General features: G+C 43.9%; 1 protein-coding gene across 1 annotated transcript in view; it reads right to left on the bottom strand.

The window, feature by feature from the left end:
* Window positions 1–12,718, bottom strand: part of Vsnl1 (visinin-like 1) — a 103,282-nt gene extending 90,564 nt beyond the window's left edge. Inside the window, exon 1 of the mRNA XM_005400324.2 lies at window positions 12,495–12,718. The gene's annotated coding sequence lies outside the window, so the exon portion shown is untranslated. The remainder of the gene's footprint in view (window positions 1–12,494) is intronic.
* Between the last annotated feature and the right edge of the window lie 3,789 nt (window positions 12,719–16,507).

Raw genomic sequence — 16,507 nt, 5'->3', positions numbered from 1 at the left:
CACAGCTAGATTGTAGGCAATTTCTATTTTTTTCTGGTTTGTTTTTCACATTTTCTACCCAGAGCAAGTATTACCCTTCTCACTCAGAAAAAGGCATCGCCAAGAGCGGATCCCTGCTGTCAGAGCAGCTCCCTGGAGCCTGCGCGAGGCCACCCCGGCGCTGCTGGGACAGTCACTGCCCAACAGCAGCCTCGCCAGTCCATTACTTCCCACAGATGGTAAGACTGGGAAAAAAAAAAGCCTTCTGAAAGAAAAAGTAATCAGTAATTAAAACGGATTTCTGTCTCCTATCTAGTCCCGGATCACCACAGAATGGGACAATCTCCCTGTTATGAGTGACTGGGGTCAGCTGGGGGGCCCAGGCAGAAATGCCTTTATTCTTACTGACTCGCGGCGGCCGCCCGCCCCCGCACTCAGACCAGCGGCTGGCAGGCCGTGTGGGCAGCGCCCGTTCTCCTGCTAAGCCTCTCCCGCCAGTGTCCATTCGCAGGTGCACACTGGTGCAGACCTGCCGCAGAACGCGAGCCTCCTTCCGCCGTCTGCAGGGGCCTCTGCAGCACGCAGTCGCACATAACCAAGAAGCTGCTCACGCTGCGTCTCCTCAGTAAGTCTGCGTAGAGAGCACGCAAGCACCACGTCGCCATCGCTGCGCTGAGTCTTTACACACGGGTGTGCGATGCAACTTCCACGTCGGGTGAACAGTAATTTCCAAGTGCTTGTAGGTGAGCCTGAGGTACAACATCACCTATTGAGCTCCACACCCTCCCTGAGTATACACTTATTTTACTTCTTGATTTAAATAAAAACCTCTCTGGTAACAGCAAATACTACTTTTTCTTAAAAACCAATAATGATAATAACCACTACTGAGTGTCAATTAAAAGCCACAGTTCTCCTAAGATAATAAAACATATTATTTTTAGTCTTCACAATAATTTTGTGAGATGTTATAATTTACTTTTAACAACTGTAAGGACCAGGGCTCAGAGAAATTATTTATCTACAGCCACACACTCATTAAGTGGTAGAGTCTGAATTAAAATCTGGTTCTAACATACTGTCCAGTTTCCTTTCTATTCTTCCATGCCACTGTCTCATCTTTGGATTATCAAGATTTTCTTATTCACAACTTTTATTTTATACCTCACGAAACTGAAGTTTCAGAAATAAATGAAGTGACTTGCCTAAATTTATATAAACATAAGCAAACACAAGCTGGGTGTGGTGCCACATACCTCTAATCCCAGCACTCTGGGAGGCTGAGGCAGGAGGATCCCAAGTACCAGCCCAGCCTGGGCAATTTAGAACTTACCGAGACTGTGTTAAATAAAATAAAAAAGTAAAAATTAAAAGAGCTGGAGGGGCTGGGGATATAACTCAGTGGCATAAGCGCCTGCCTGGCAAGCACAAGGTTGTGAGTTCTATCGTGAGTGAGTTCTATGCCCAGTACAGCAAAAAAAAAAAAGAACTGGGGATATAGCATACTGTGAAGGTCCTGGGTTCAATCCCCAGTACTGAAAAAAAAAAAAAAAAAAAATCAAACTCAGATCTGAAACTGATTGTTTCTTGTTTATTTATTTTCAAATTATGTTACCTCAACAACATAATAGTGACCTCTGCTAATATGGCACGTCATATTTTGTTACTTTTAGTTGACATGAAATATTTTATAAATATTAAAAATATTTTATAATACTGTTTTTTTTTTAATCTGGGATAGTTTTAGAGTCACAGATTTCCTTTCTTTTTGTATAAGGAGCTACAAATATGTCAGGGGGGAAGATTCAGAACCCTTAGTCATCAGCCATTTTGGCATAACTGTGGTCAAATTTCCATCCAGAAACGAAATGGGAATGTTCTCAAGGGATCAGCAGCCAAAGAACTCCAAGAAATTTCCTCAAGCTTCTTGGCCTATTATTCTAATTTTTTTCTCTTTTTCTTTTTCTTCCTCCCCTCCCCCCCCCACCCCTGGAAAAGAACATTCATTAAAGACTTTGTATATGCCAGAGAGTGTTCTACACACTTTCAAATACATTATGTTAATCCATGTAATTAATCTCAGGGTATAATTTTCATTTTCTAGAGTGTAGACAACTTGTTCAGAATGGCTGACCCTGCCTGTGAAGCCACCCTTCCTTTATCCTCAGGATACTTCTCTCCAGTGAGATGCAGTCCTGACTTGGAGACTTTACCTGAATCCTGATTCAAACAAACTATAAAAATACTTATGAGATTTAATGCTGACTGGACATTGAATGATATCAGATGCTTTTTTTGCTATACTGATAGTTTTATGGATATGTTTTAAAGTATCCTTACAGATACATTCTTAAACATAGGTGAGATGACGGTAGAGAAATTAGACAAAGTGTTCTGCTAATGATTAAAACTGATGGTGAGTTCATGGAGATTCACATTATTCTCTCCAAGGATGTATGTTTTCCACACAATGAAAATATTATAAAGGCCTGGGGATCTAGATGGGTTGATAGAGGGGAAGGCCCTGGGTCTGAATGAGACTTCATCACTGAGTAGCCATGTGACCCCTGGGTCACTTGGTTATAGGATCAAGCCTGCTTTGGGAACATTTATCCTGCACAGCTGTGTGAGGAATTAGTATGTGTAAATAACGCCTCTTATGTGATTTTGCATTGCTCCCTAAAAACCTATTTTATCACTTGGGTTGGCCACATAATTCACTCTCTTGAAACTGCCTCAAATATGCTCTATTATGCCTCCCTTTCCCATCCCTACGTGATGTCTTGGGCTGATCGATATTTTTCTCAAATCCCTTTTAGGTATTAAAGAAATGGTTGTTCTAGATGTTATAAAGTTCAGTCTATTTATTTATTTATTTTAAAGAATAAAAAACCATTAAAAATGATACACAGTTTCAAAACAAGATGATAGGAAATCAACAATGGTTGTTATATTGTATATTGTTATCTTCAAAGTAGTTGTTCAGATTACCAGTTATAGGCATGCAAAATTGATCAAAAAATTAAGCATTAACTGGTCTTCTCAATAAACTAACAGAAACTAATAGTACAATTATCTTAGCTATCATATATATATATAGATATATATATATAGATATATATATATTTCCTCTTCTTTTTTTTCTCCTTTCCCTCATCCCAATTGCTTTTCCTTTTGAGCAGCTTCTTTCCCTTTCACAATATCTATAGTACCTTTTGGATTTTATTTACTCTTTCAGTTTCTTACACTGGGGAGACAATACCATGTTTAACAACCTTATGTTGCACCTCAAGCTTCTACAAAAAGAAGAGCAAGTCAAGCCAAAAGCCCATAGCAGGGAGGAAATTATAAAGATCAGAGCAGAAATTAATGCAATGGAGACTAACAAAACAATACAAAGAATTAACTGAATAAAATGAATGAATTAAATAAAATTGATAAACCCCTAGCCAATGTTATCAAAAACAGAAAAGAAAAGTTCAGTCTAATTTAAATATAAACTTCTGCTATGCATCCCATGCAGTTTCTCCTTTCTCAGCTCTGTTGAGCTAGGGCTTCCATACAGCCTTGGAGGAGACTGTGGTCTGCCCTGCTCACCGCCTGTTCCTCTTCCGCTTGCTCAGCTCTTTCTCTGCAAGGCCAGGGAAGGCTGCCCAGGACACAGGCCACGTCCTACCACGCAGGGCCTGACCCTGGCAATCAGGCCTGGAAGTCGCAGCCGCCCAGCTTCTCCTCCTTCTGTGACATCTGGGGACTGACACACCATCGATGGATGGGAATTTACAAACTGCTCCACCTCTTGTGCTGGTTACAAGCTGCTCACCTCTCTAAAGGAGCCAGGTATTCGTCAGCCATGGTCCCTTCCCTCAAAGAATTCCCATTTTGTAGGCAAGCTGGTGTGTAAACAATGATTTCTGACACACATCTAGAAGTGACAAGAGGACAAAGAGGCTGACCAGGGAAGTATTCCCAGAAAAGGTCATGACTTGGATGATCTGTGGATCCTGCAGAAACCCTGCTACCTGCCAGAGCAGACTCACAGCCTGACCAAAATGGCGCCAGTGGACGCATGCACACATGGGGCTGTTGTGTCTCCTGGTAGTTTTGCGATAGATATATACATGCCGATTCCAGAGAGTGGAAGGCCTAGTTACCTTCCTAGGCCACTCCTAACCCTGGCAGGATAGCTATCTTATTTCCAAAGCTTCCCTGATAGAATAAACACATAGGCAGGACTGTGGCTGTTTTTCTGCCATGGGGGGTCTCTGGGAATGGGGTCAAGTTTGCTCCCCTGAGAAACGGCCATGGGCTCAAGTCCTACACCACATGAGAAATTCTGAAGTAAATACAGACAACAAAACAGGGCTCAAACCTACAATAATTTATGATTTTTATCTCCAGATTATTTTGCTTTAAAATAAATTTTCAATTTGACTGGGAAGACCTGGTTACAGTCACAGACTCCTCACCCTGTCCCATGGCCTGCGATGGAGTAGCAGACAACAGGCAAATTGTTTTAGCGATAGAACCTCCATGTAACAATTTGCATAAGATCACCATTTTGATTCTTGAATGACCTTTTTTTAAAAATCAAGGTAAACTAAAATTCTAAAGCTGCACACGGTGGCAGATGGGCAGTGTGTTCACTGCTGTTTGGGTCTCACAATAACTCCTACCTAGTCAAGCAAGACAGTATCACACTTACACATGTGCCGGCATGTGAGAAGTGAGGTCGCTTCTCCAAGACTACACTATGATGTCTAGGGCACAGCTGTGGTGCCCAGAATGCATACTTAGAGAGTCCTTTCCATTGTATCACTCAGTTTTGTCTTTTTAAAGCAATTTTCCCAACTGAGTTCTTCAGAGATACAATGCAATGTTAATAAGTATGCTTAGACAGAAGTTCCCAGTGTAAACAAGTTTGTAAATATAAAGAAGCAAAGCTAAACAGATACAGTGGTCAGGCCTCACAGCAGTACTCAGACTTGCTAACATGATAATGTGCACTGCCATATTTAAGAATGCGTTATAGTGAGCATCTTCCCCCAGGTTTCCATAAAACTCTTTGAGGGAAAATACTATCAGAATTTTGGAAATATATCTTTAAAGAAACAAAATTTAAAATTTAACTCCCTCCCTCATTTCAACTAGGCATTTTATTTAGAATTACAATCAATTTTCTCTCCCTCCCTCCCTCCCTTTCTTCCTTCCTTCCTTCCTTCCTTCCTTGCTTGCTATCTTTCTTTTTGGGACAGAGTCTTGCTATGTAGCCCAGACTGGCCTTGAACTCACAGTGATCCTCCTGCCTCAGCATCCTAAGTGCTGGGATTACAGGCATGTGCCAGGACACTCAACAAGAGCTTCAGTAGACCTCTTCTTAGTGGTATCTCCTACATACTGGGTTTTTTTTTAAATACTAAACTTATTACTCTTCAATATTTTGCTTCAAAATGTAGCAAACAACCTTACAGTCCACTTAACATATTGTTCATGGATCACAGATCTGTGTATCACCCAGCATTTCTCCACCTCCCTTGCTTTGGACATCATTCTCTGCTCTTGGCCAGGGTGCCCAGCACACATCTCTGCACAAGAAGATCCCCATAAGTAAATGCTAGCTTCAACATTCTCTGCAACCTGTGTAGCCTTCCTTTCTGCCACGTATTTGGTATTAAAAACATAGTGACAAGAGTTACGTTCATTAGCCACACTGACCAGTGTCTGCACATAGCCTCAGAACGCATTCAACAAGGAAAAAAAGATGGTCTTCCAGTTCTGTGGTCTGTTACATGGAAGCATTACTTGACCGGGTGATGACAATAAAGTAAAGGTAGAATGGAAAGAGTGCGCATTTAAAGAAGGAAGGATGGAAGTAGCTCAAGGTCTCATTGCAGGTACTTCCTTCTTCCTCCAATTTTTTCTTCTTCGGAGCTGTTCTACTTTTTATTTCACTTCCTGAATTACTTCAACCTGTGCTTCCCATTAGGCATAAAATTCCTTGAGGGTTGGGACAGTAGCTTATTTTATGTCCTATAGTGGTTACAGGTCCTTGGTACATTTATTCAGTAAATATTTACTTCATCAGGTGGGTGAAGAACTGTTAAATGTCTGCTGGTTTTTAAAGCTTAATTCCTTATTCATAAGTTCCATTATGGCTGGAACTTCCCCTCAGTGAGCAGAGTGGTTTATGAGGTATTTGTTCCTGATGAAAAGAATGATAATGATAAGAATATATATATATATAGCTATTTTCTGCTCATCCTGGTTGTAAATTACTGTAAAAACTAATGCTGAGGATTAAACAACTAATTCAAGACCACAGAATTATTAAACTGCTGACCTGGGCAATTTTACATAACTAAAACTGAGCTTGAAAATTCTTCTTTATCCTTTTATTTTCTCTCATAATTTTCTTTCAGCCAAATGAAATATGAAATGAAATGAACAGTTTTCCTATTCACAAACTAAAAATGATGGAAGATTAAATGGATGACTTTTACCTCACTCTGAGGAAAGAATATCTTTATAATCAATTACAGAAAAACTAACAATTTAGTATGAAGATTAATTTCACTTTTTTTTCATGAAACTTCCCTTATGAGCAAGAAGCAAATACCAAATATTTTATGTAAAACTTATAGAAACAATTGGATGTCTGGTATAAACAAAATTGATAGTTTTCCCTTAATTCATAAAATCAAATGCCAAGGACTCCATCAAACAGAAATTGCTAATTGAAAGTCAGACTTGCACAGCACTTTGGTACTTTAAAAGCAAAATACTGCATCAATAAGCATTTTAACTGAGTTGCTAATGTTTAGTAGTCTTCAATGGTACATTTTACCCATAATTTAGGGATGAACTTCAAGAAACAGGTGCAGTGGCACACGCCTGGACCCAGACTTAGGAAGCCCCAGGCAGGAGGACCACAAGTTCAAGTCCCATCTGGGCAACTTAGCAAGACACAGTCTCAAAAGAAAAAAAAAAAGGGCTGGGGATGTTGTTCAGTGGTAGAGCACCCCTGGGTTCAATTCCCAGATGACAACAAAGTCAGAAATAAGCATGTGAGTCAAAAATGAATACAATGAAAAATATAGAGAATCATGTAACATCACAGTTCGAATAAACAAATACAAAAAACATTGTAAAATACAAAACACAGAAATACCAGGGTCTAGTTATTCACGTTAGAAAAAAATTACCTACCCTTCAAAGCACACTTAAGGTTAGTGATTTGCAACAACAAAATCTACTTATGCACAGCTCTTCAAAAGTTCACAGTCTTTCAGAGCCTAAGAGATACTAAACAAACACCAAAGAAAAAGGAAACATATTTAAAGTGACAGATTTCCATTTCAGAAAATTTTTTATATGAACAAGAATTGAAAAAATAGGATTTGTTGTATAGCTCTACAATAACTGCAAGTAAATTTAACAGATTTGTTAACACTTTGCTTTTTATGAGCAATACTGCACAATGAAATATTTTTAATTAAAAGAGCCCTGCTTTCTATAAAAAGTTCAGCAATTACTGTACTAGCTGCACTGAGATTGAAGGCCATTTGGTGAATGAGAGTACTCCAAGTCTTAATTGTAATTTAGAACAAAAGGGAGTAGAATACTCAGCTGGAAATAATCCAAGTTATTAAAAATACCATGCACTACTTTTAACAAAAGTGAACAGTTGGCTTTTCACAGCAGGTCATCTACGGATAGGACACCCCCGAAGCAAGGTGGTGGAGAAACCCACAGAAAAGCTCTTTAAGAATCATGGCAATCATGAAACTCTGTGCGTTAAGTTAGCTGATAAGGCTATGGAACACCTCTTTAATATATTCATTCAGAGGTACTTTACCATTAAAGTGTCAAACATCCTTGAGAATTCCTCACTAATTTGCTATTCCAATTCTGTTTCATTCATTAAGCAGTTCCGAAAGCACCCCAAGTCCTTCTCTCAGTAAAGTTCTCAATGAATTAAGCTAGGAGCAACTCAAACTACTCTGATTCACTTAAGAGATCAAAGTCACCTTTAAAAAATGAACTGTAAACAAGGGAGGCAGTGTTGTGGTCCCTTCATAGTGTGAGCATTTTAAAATAACTGAAATAATTCCATTACTCAAGACACCATGATCTAAAAGAGTGCAGCAAGTACTTGCCATGGTCTAGGTTACTATTTTCTCCTTGACTTATCAGTATCAATTCTTATAAACAGATAGAAATTATTTACCTTTTTACTTATTGAAATAAAGGCAGGATACTCATCAGTGAATTAAAAGGCATTCTAGAGATGGGAATGAAGCTCCGAGGCAGAGCGCCTGCCTGGCATGTGTGAGGACCTGCATTCGATTCCCGGTACCAAAAAAAAAAAGAAAATAGTAAAAGGCATTCTACTCTCAAAGACATTAAAAGAATGCTTTTGTATCTCTACTAAAAATCAATTATAAGATAATCTATAGTCTAGCTTTTACTTTAATATCATACTTAAAGCAATGTTAATGTTGATCAGTGTTAGTAGAAAGGATTTAATTCTTAAATATAATTAACAAGGTACATACAACTAGAATAGATATTTAATAGACAAATATTTAGTTTCTGCTATAAAGGATATGCATTGTACAGATATTGTGGAAATGTGAAAAAGGTCATTTAAATGTTTTCCCTTGTAGATGATGATGTCTTGCTATAGCTATGTCTTCAGGGTAAATAAAAACTTTCCTTAAATACTATATATATTTTTAATGTGTTGGAGGGATGGATTTGGTGACTTGTATGGTCCCTTATCTAACACATCTGCTCTGCTATGTGGATTAACCACTGGGGATAGAAATAGTAGTCATTCACTAATTTATCTCTACATCATTTGCTACTTTAGGAAAGTTGATGTTTATACACACTCTTTGTAACTGAGATGGATAGTGTTGGTTTCAGCCACTCAACCATTAGCTGAACGAGATTGCATTTGTAAAAACAACCTTCCTATATTTCTAGATAATCACTAATTTAAGGAGCTTAAAAATTACTCAGAAAGAAAAACACTTTTAAAAGGACATTAAGATATTTATGTCTTATCAATTAGGATACACATGTTTGGTATTGATGTTCATCATCCTAGGAAACTCCTCAGGGAGTTCCTCCACAATCCTAAGAATCCATACCTATCGGCAACCTGAATTAAAAAGCCGGAGTTGCTCAGGACAACATTCCTGGTCCTGTTATTCAGTTACAGAATGTGATTCAGGCACAGAAAATCAAAGTAAGGGACTTAGCCATTCAAAGACTCTGGGTCTGCACACAGGCTACCTGGTGTTCAGAATAACCTGGAATGGGGTAGCAAGACCAGATAACACATACTGAACCAATACGTTTCTAGCAATAGAATCTAAGGCAGAATGCACCCCCATTTGGTAAAGATTTTCCAAGAAGAGAGAAATTTACGTTGTCATTTGGTGAACAGGGTGAGACTGGTTCATCATCTGCTCCTCCGCCCCACAGCTTCCGAGACTGTTAGCTCCTCTACTGGATGAGGAGACTCAGCTTGGCCCGTCTCAGCCCTTGCTGAGGTCTGACATCTCCACATAAGAGGACATTGGTGATGGTAGTGGCTATGTTTACCAGGGACTGGGAGATTACTTTTTTTTTGGAGAAGGAACAGGAGTACCCAGATTATCTTTAAAGGCATAGAACTTTATTGGTAGGCACTCAGGAAATTTTTAATGGAAGAGAGGGAAAAACTGAGAGGAAAATGGAGCAGGCAAGGGAGAGAAAATGAGAGGGAGAAAAAAGGAGGAAGAAAATTAGGCAGGCCATACTGCCCAGGTGTGTAGCGCCGGGTGAGCTAGTCAGTGAAAAGTGCTGCTTGAGAGGAAAGTGACTGCTGTCTGCAGAAAAGGTGGGCATGTGTGTTCACAGCTCTCAAGGGTTCACAAGGCTGCAGGCCGCTCACTTCAGGCTAGACCTATCAACAAGTTTCCTGTGCCCTCCTGCCCCTCCCCACTTCTCTGCAGGTGGCTCATCTGGAGAATTTCCACGAAGGCCAGGCATCCTGGATTTGGGTTCTGCCTTTTAGGAGCCCGGAGAGCTAGCAGAGTGTGTTTGCACTGCAGTCTCCTCACTCCAGTAGGTCCTCATCCCTGCATGCGGTTTTCCGGATCTGGGTGGGCAGAGGGGTGGGGTGCACCTGTGCTGTTTGTGAAGGCTGGGTTCCCTGATGTTTCTGGGGAGGAGAGCAGGGACCGATGTAGGGGCCCTGCGCAGTTCTCACAGAAGACTGCTGATGCCTGATGGTTTGCTGGAGCTCCCCCAAACCCTAAGACCCCAGACAAATTGAGATGCAAAGGAGGCCAGAAAGACAGACTAAAATCCAATGATGTGGTGGATTAGAGGCCAGTGGCAGCAGAAAGCAATGTAGAGACCTTAAAAGGAAAAAAGAAGTAAAAAGGAGAAAAAGGTGTAAAAGGGCTCCCTGGAGATATCCTGCAGGACAGGATATCAATTCAGCTGAGGAGCTGAACTGATCTGAAGACTGCAGCAGAGCCACGGAGGACACTGAAGACTGCAGAGATGCAGGAAGAGAACGTCTCTCTAGACAGCCTTGTAAGTGTTTATTCTCTAGCCTAGGAGCTAATTGACTTTTCTTTACCCCATAGTCCTGAGCCTCAGTTTCCTGGTCTACAAAAGAAGAGGTTTGGACCAGTTGCTTTACAAGGTCTCCAGCGATGACACCTTCTGTACCTGTCAACATTCGAGCCAAGGAATCTGAGACCAAATACCTATGAGCTTTAACACCCCAAGCCTCCTGTTTCCTCCATCATTCTATCAGTGCAGAGAAACACCTGCACCATTCACTGAATGAATGCCAACTCTCACAACGACAGGAGTACGGCTCAATGGTCAGGAAGGAAGGGCAGAAGGCAGCAGGATGTATTTGTTGGGTCTCTAAGAAGAGGCTAGCCTTGAATTTTTAATTTCAATTTTATACATTTAAATAAATTATAAATTTCTTTTGGGGGTTGGAAGTAGCTGGACTGATTAAAGAGCCCAAGAAGCATGTCGTGATCCCACCTACTTGAGGGAAATCTATTTCCCATAGAGATCAGGTCAGTTTTTCTGTGGAAATCCAGCACATACTGCCCTCTCTTCTTCTGCCCGCCTCCCTCAGCCATTCTGCCAGCCTGCTTCAGTGCAGCATTTTCTGGGCTTATTCAGTATCCAAGCCTGAGGAGAGCACACTCATGAGCAAGGTGCACAGTGAGGTAGGACCTCTTACACACACACACACACACACACACACACGCAGGCAGTTTACATAGGTAAGGGGGTAAAGTGTGCTTCACAAGAGTTTCATTCAGAATTAGTGTCAACCTGAAATTCCTTTCTGAATTTTTAAAAAATCGTATGTAGAAACACATCTCTCTAGCATCCTTTGTCTTGAAGTAGGAAATGACACACAGTGAATACTTTGTGTTTTCCACACCCACCAGCATATTCATTTCATTTTAGTCTCCAAAATATGCACAGGAGGGCAACTCTAGAAAAATGGATTCCCAATCTGGCATTGCACAGGACTCGGATACAGGCAAGGCTGTGCTGGACCGGCTCCTCCTCCGTGGAGAGCACCAACCCCAGCCTCCCCCGGACATCTTCACGCCAGAGGGGCTTCCGCAATCTATTCCCACAAGGGGTTTGACCTTGTAAAGACCCTTCTTCCACTTTCTGCACAAGCAACAATCCATTTTAACTCACAACGCAAAATGACCTTTTCTCCTTTAAAGAAGCCCGTCCAAGGTAACACGTCTGGGCTGGCATTTGAGCCCTGCCTGCCGGAAGGTGGAAGCCAAGCCTAGTTTGAGTCTGACAGTCCCCATTCAGGGGCTGACTCAGGTTCTGCTCACAATCCGTGGTGTGCTAGAACAGCTTTCCTTTTTCTTTTTTGCCCATTCACCCATTTATTCATTTTTGCCCATTTATTCACGAAAAATAAAAAACGAAAGATTACTCTTTTTTATACTAAGAAATGTACTTATTTTGGGTCTTACTCCTTGGATTTTAAACAATGCCATTCTGCTAAGCGGTCGCCCCTGGGTCAACCTCAGCGCTGCGCGCTCGGTTTCCCCTGCGCACACCTTGGCACCTCCTCCCGGGGCAAAATGGTGCACTGGCCCGGCACAGCTTAGTTCACTGCAGCCAGAAAACTTCACGATCGGTCAATCATGTACTCAAACCTGCCTCGCAATCCGCCTATATATAGACCTCACCTAGAACAGCGCCTAGTTCTGCGTATTTTAAACATAGCTTAAGACAACCCCCAAACGCGCCACAGACACACACCCGTGCCCCCACCCGCTACTCCAGGTCTCTCGTGGGCCATGCACATCCACGTCGCGAGCACCGGCGAGGCATCGTCCCCGCTCATGCAGACGTTTGCAGACCTAAGTCTGCGGCCACAGCCACGCGTCTCCCCGCCAACTGTGGGGCTGCACATGCAGACATGCAACGGAGACCGCATTTTCACTTACAGTTATAGCGCTGCGCACCGTCACTTTACGAAAATGATAAAACTCAACAGTTTTTTAAAAAAAATTTTTAAAAATATTTAATACAGGAGGCGACGAGGTTGCGTGCGGCTCTCGCCTTTCTCAGCGTCCGCGCTGCTAGATCCCTGGCGGACCGCGCTCGAAAGCCCAGCCGCCGCAGGACTAGCTCGGGTGAGGCTCTGCCGCAGGTCGGGAATCCCGTAGAAACCTGGGGTCCCTGGGGCCGGATGCGCAGGCGCGCGAGCCCCCCCCATACCCCCCCTGCAGCCGGCGGGGAGAGCGCCGCCAAGGCGCATGCTCGGCCGAGGAGCTCAGCGTTTCCTCGGGTGGATCCGATCTCCAGATTTTAGCAGAAACTCAAAAGCAAAGTGGATTGGAGAAGGAAGCTCAGCTCCCGGGTTGCAGCCAGGACTGGCGCGGAGCAGGGCGGCCGCGCTCCCCACGCCGCTGACTTTGCCGGGGGTCTGGCCGAGCTTGGACGCGGGGTACCTGTCCGCCCCCCGAGACCGCAGAGGACGCCCTCACGCGAGCAGCGGTGGGCGCGTGTCCCCAGGGGTGGCGCGGCTGGGCCGCGGCTTCTGGCTCGAGGGCTCCCCCACCAGGCCTGGGACCGACTCATCCAGAACACTGGAGGAAGACGCGTGTGCAAGGGGGCTGACCCGAGGCTTCCCGCCCTGTGCACCCTGGGCAAGCCGTGGTCACCGCCAGCGGGTGTTCACTGAGTGCTTTCTGTATACACAAAATAAGTGTTTATTGAAGGTCTCTTGCTTGGGGATGGGGGAAGGGGAATGCATGGGTCACCCGCAGGTCCAGAGCTGCAGGACAGGGGCTGGTACTAGAATGTTTGTTCCGCCCCCTCTGTGTCCTCGAACGGCTCCAGCGCGCCCCAGTGCTTGCCAAAGCCTGGAATCCTTGGCACGGAGTGGTGCCCAGTGAATGCTAGTCGCTTCCCTGCCTGGAAAGCAAGCGTTCCCAGATGTTTCCAGCCTGCTCACGTCCCCAAGTGCGTACGTTTGCACATCCACTCAACCATTACTCATGGATCCACCTACTACCTCGCGGGCACAGTCCTATTCTTGGAGATAAATGCAGTCAGTAACGGCCCCTCCTGGGAAGCACGTTCAGTTAGTTTTACTTTCAAGGAGGAGAAATTGTGGGAGCGCGATGGAGGTCCATGTCGTTCACAATTCGCACAGCGTCTTCCCAAATCCTACCTATCGCCTTCAAGAACCCGCAGGGTTCAGCCCGGTGTCGCGGGCTCTCCACCAGCGCCCGCTCCGGGGCGCGGACCCGGGATTCCGCATGCTCCGGGCTTCCTGAGCTGGCCGGGCCGAGGGAGCCTGGAGAACGCCTGGCGAACGGGGCTCACTCTGCGCTGGGGCTCGCGGCTACCCTGGTCCGTGCTCAGCCACGCTCGCCTGCCAGAGTTCGGGCCAGGCCGGCGCAGGGAAGTCTGTGCGGGGGAGGCTTGCTCCGGACCCACAGCCTCGCCTCTGCAGTGCTCGCGCCGGGGCCGGTGACAGCGCAAACCCGGAGTGTGGAGCCTCAGGCAGGGCCCTGCGCGCTGCGGCAGCAGAGCTGCACGTCCCGGTCCCGGGGAGCCCGCGCGCGGCCGCAGTGCGCAAGGCGCAGCGGCTCCCGCCCCATTTTGCTGCCCGGGTGGGCGGGAGCAGAAGTCAGCCGAAAGGAGATGCTTTTGTTGGCCGAAGAGACCACCTCCAGGGTTCCCCAACTAATTTCCCATATGTGTACATCTCCTCTACAGCGTTTTACGAAGGGCTCTGGGTTCTCTGAGAACAGACTCTGCTCTGCGGTCTGCAGTGACCCATGGGTCAGGATCACTTTGCTGCACTTGGCGAGATGCACTCATGCAGCGCGCCCTGGAGGGCCCTTCGGTGCCCATTTTCCGGTTTATACAACTTATTTTTAACTGTGTTTAGGAAAAAATACGTTGATGCTTTGAACTGTGTTGTAGGATAGATTTGACTTGCGTGCGCTGCTGTACAGCAGCTTTGTCTAAACGGGCAGGCATAGGTGTACCATTTGCACACATACCTATTTGTATATATAGATATTCCATTTCTTTTCAGCGTTGTTTGGCGTCCTGCATGCCTTATCTTAACCTTTAATTACCAACCATTATTTAGCTTTATCTTCTTAAGCTTCTAATAAGGTGTTTAAAGATTTCAGTTCTCTTCAGGTGAGTTTTATATGCAGCACGAAGTCACAATAGGGAAACCAATTCTGAAAGGCATGGAAGGTAGGTTTGTGTCTAAATTACGGAAAGTCTCCCCCACTCCCACGGTAGGATGGCCTTGAGGGAGGAACGTAGTAAGGGCACTAACAAGTGAAGGAGCCAGCTGTGGCTTTTCTCCTGTGTACTTTTGTGTTGTCTACAGTTTGAATGATCCACAGCAGAAGTGTCTTAAAGCCCTATCAAAAGAATCATTCTCAACACTTTGAGTTCCCTGGAATTTTCTTAGACTCTCAGAAATGGTCATAACAAGTGCAGGTGTTACACAGCCAAAAGCACAGAAAATACTTCATTCTGTCTTCTACATTTGAACTTGACCTATAGACTCTCGGCAGTGTTAAGCTGGAAATTTTTATCGCTTTTGTTAGTAACAATACACAAAAAATGTTGACCGGGAACCGGGCCATGCATGACTCCTGCTTCTTTTCTACAGTGACTTTTTGGGTAGTCTTCAGTGTTGGGCTGCATTATTTTTTTTAAAATTTTGTAAATAACTACTGCAAATAATATTATGGATACATTTTCTGAGATTCGAATGAAGTTTATATTTTTACCTACTTCCTGAAGGAGGAAATAAACATACAAAGAACTCAACATTCTTCCTTTAAAGCTCACTTTCCTATCCCACAGAGGGAATGTTCAAGAAAAGAAAAAGTGACCATTAAGGCCTTTGATTTTTTTTCTCTTCAGAATGTGGGTTTAGTGGTTGCACTACAGTCTCTAGGAGAATGAACTTTTCTGATTTTTAAAAAAGAAAAAAAAATGCTCGAGTAACTAAAAGTGGTATTAGTAGCTGCTCTATCCTGGGTGCTGACTGTCCCCCAAGAATGCACGTGTTAAAGATGTGGTCCCCAGGGTGGCACTGGTGGGAGACACTGTGAACTTAAGGAAGAGGGGTCTGGTGGGTGTCCTCAGGCCATAGGAATGATGGGATCCCACACCTTTTTCTTCCTCATCTAGTCCTGAGCTGAGCAGGTACTCAGCCATAGCTATTTCCCTCATCGCTTCCCTCCTTTTGAGGCCCAAAGCAAAAAGCAGTATGCTTGCCAAATCTGCAACTGAAACTTCCAAACCCATGAGCCAGAATGAACCTTTTCTCTTTCAAAGTTAATTATCTCAGGTATGTTTTTATCATGACGGAAAAATGACTAACACAATAGTGAGTCCAGGTAGATTTTCTTTTGATCTCATTGATTATTCATTTGCTGAACACCTTTGAGCACCTACTGTGGGCCAGACCGTATATTGAGTGGTTCACTCAATATTGCATTACACAACAACCCTATTTGCCTATGAAGTAAATGCTGCTGTCTTGGATACCTTTGTCTCATTGCTGAGACAAAATAACTGACACCCACAATTAAGGAAGGAAAGGTTGATTTAGCTCACAGTGTGTGGAGGTTTTGGTCCATACTCAGCTGGCTCCAAGGCAGAGTAGCACATGGCAGAGGGCAACAGTTCATGGCAGCAGAAGACAGCAAAACCAGCATGAGCAAAAAGGGAGGAGCAGCAGCAGCAAGCCTCTTTCCCTCCCATATATTGTATGCAAGCTACCAGCCCCAGGGCAGGTGTAGCTTTCACACCCATAATGCCAGCATTGGCCCATGAGTCAATCAAAAACTCTAGGGGCTGGGGATTTAGCTCAGTGGCAAAAGCGCGTGCCTGGCAAGAGCAAGGTCTTGAGTTCGGTTCCCGGTACCGGAGAAAAAACAAAACAAAACAAAAAAAGCAAAAAAAAAAA

The sequence above is a fragment of the Chinchilla lanigera genome, unplaced genomic scaffold, assembly GCF_000276665.1.
Source record: "Chinchilla lanigera isolate Chin_1 unplaced genomic scaffold, ChiLan1.0 scaffold00068, whole genome shotgun sequence".
Classification (NCBI taxonomy): domain Eukaryota; kingdom Metazoa; phylum Chordata; class Mammalia; order Rodentia; family Chinchillidae; genus Chinchilla; species Chinchilla lanigera.
This window is presented reverse-complemented; position numbering and strand designations above follow the sequence as displayed.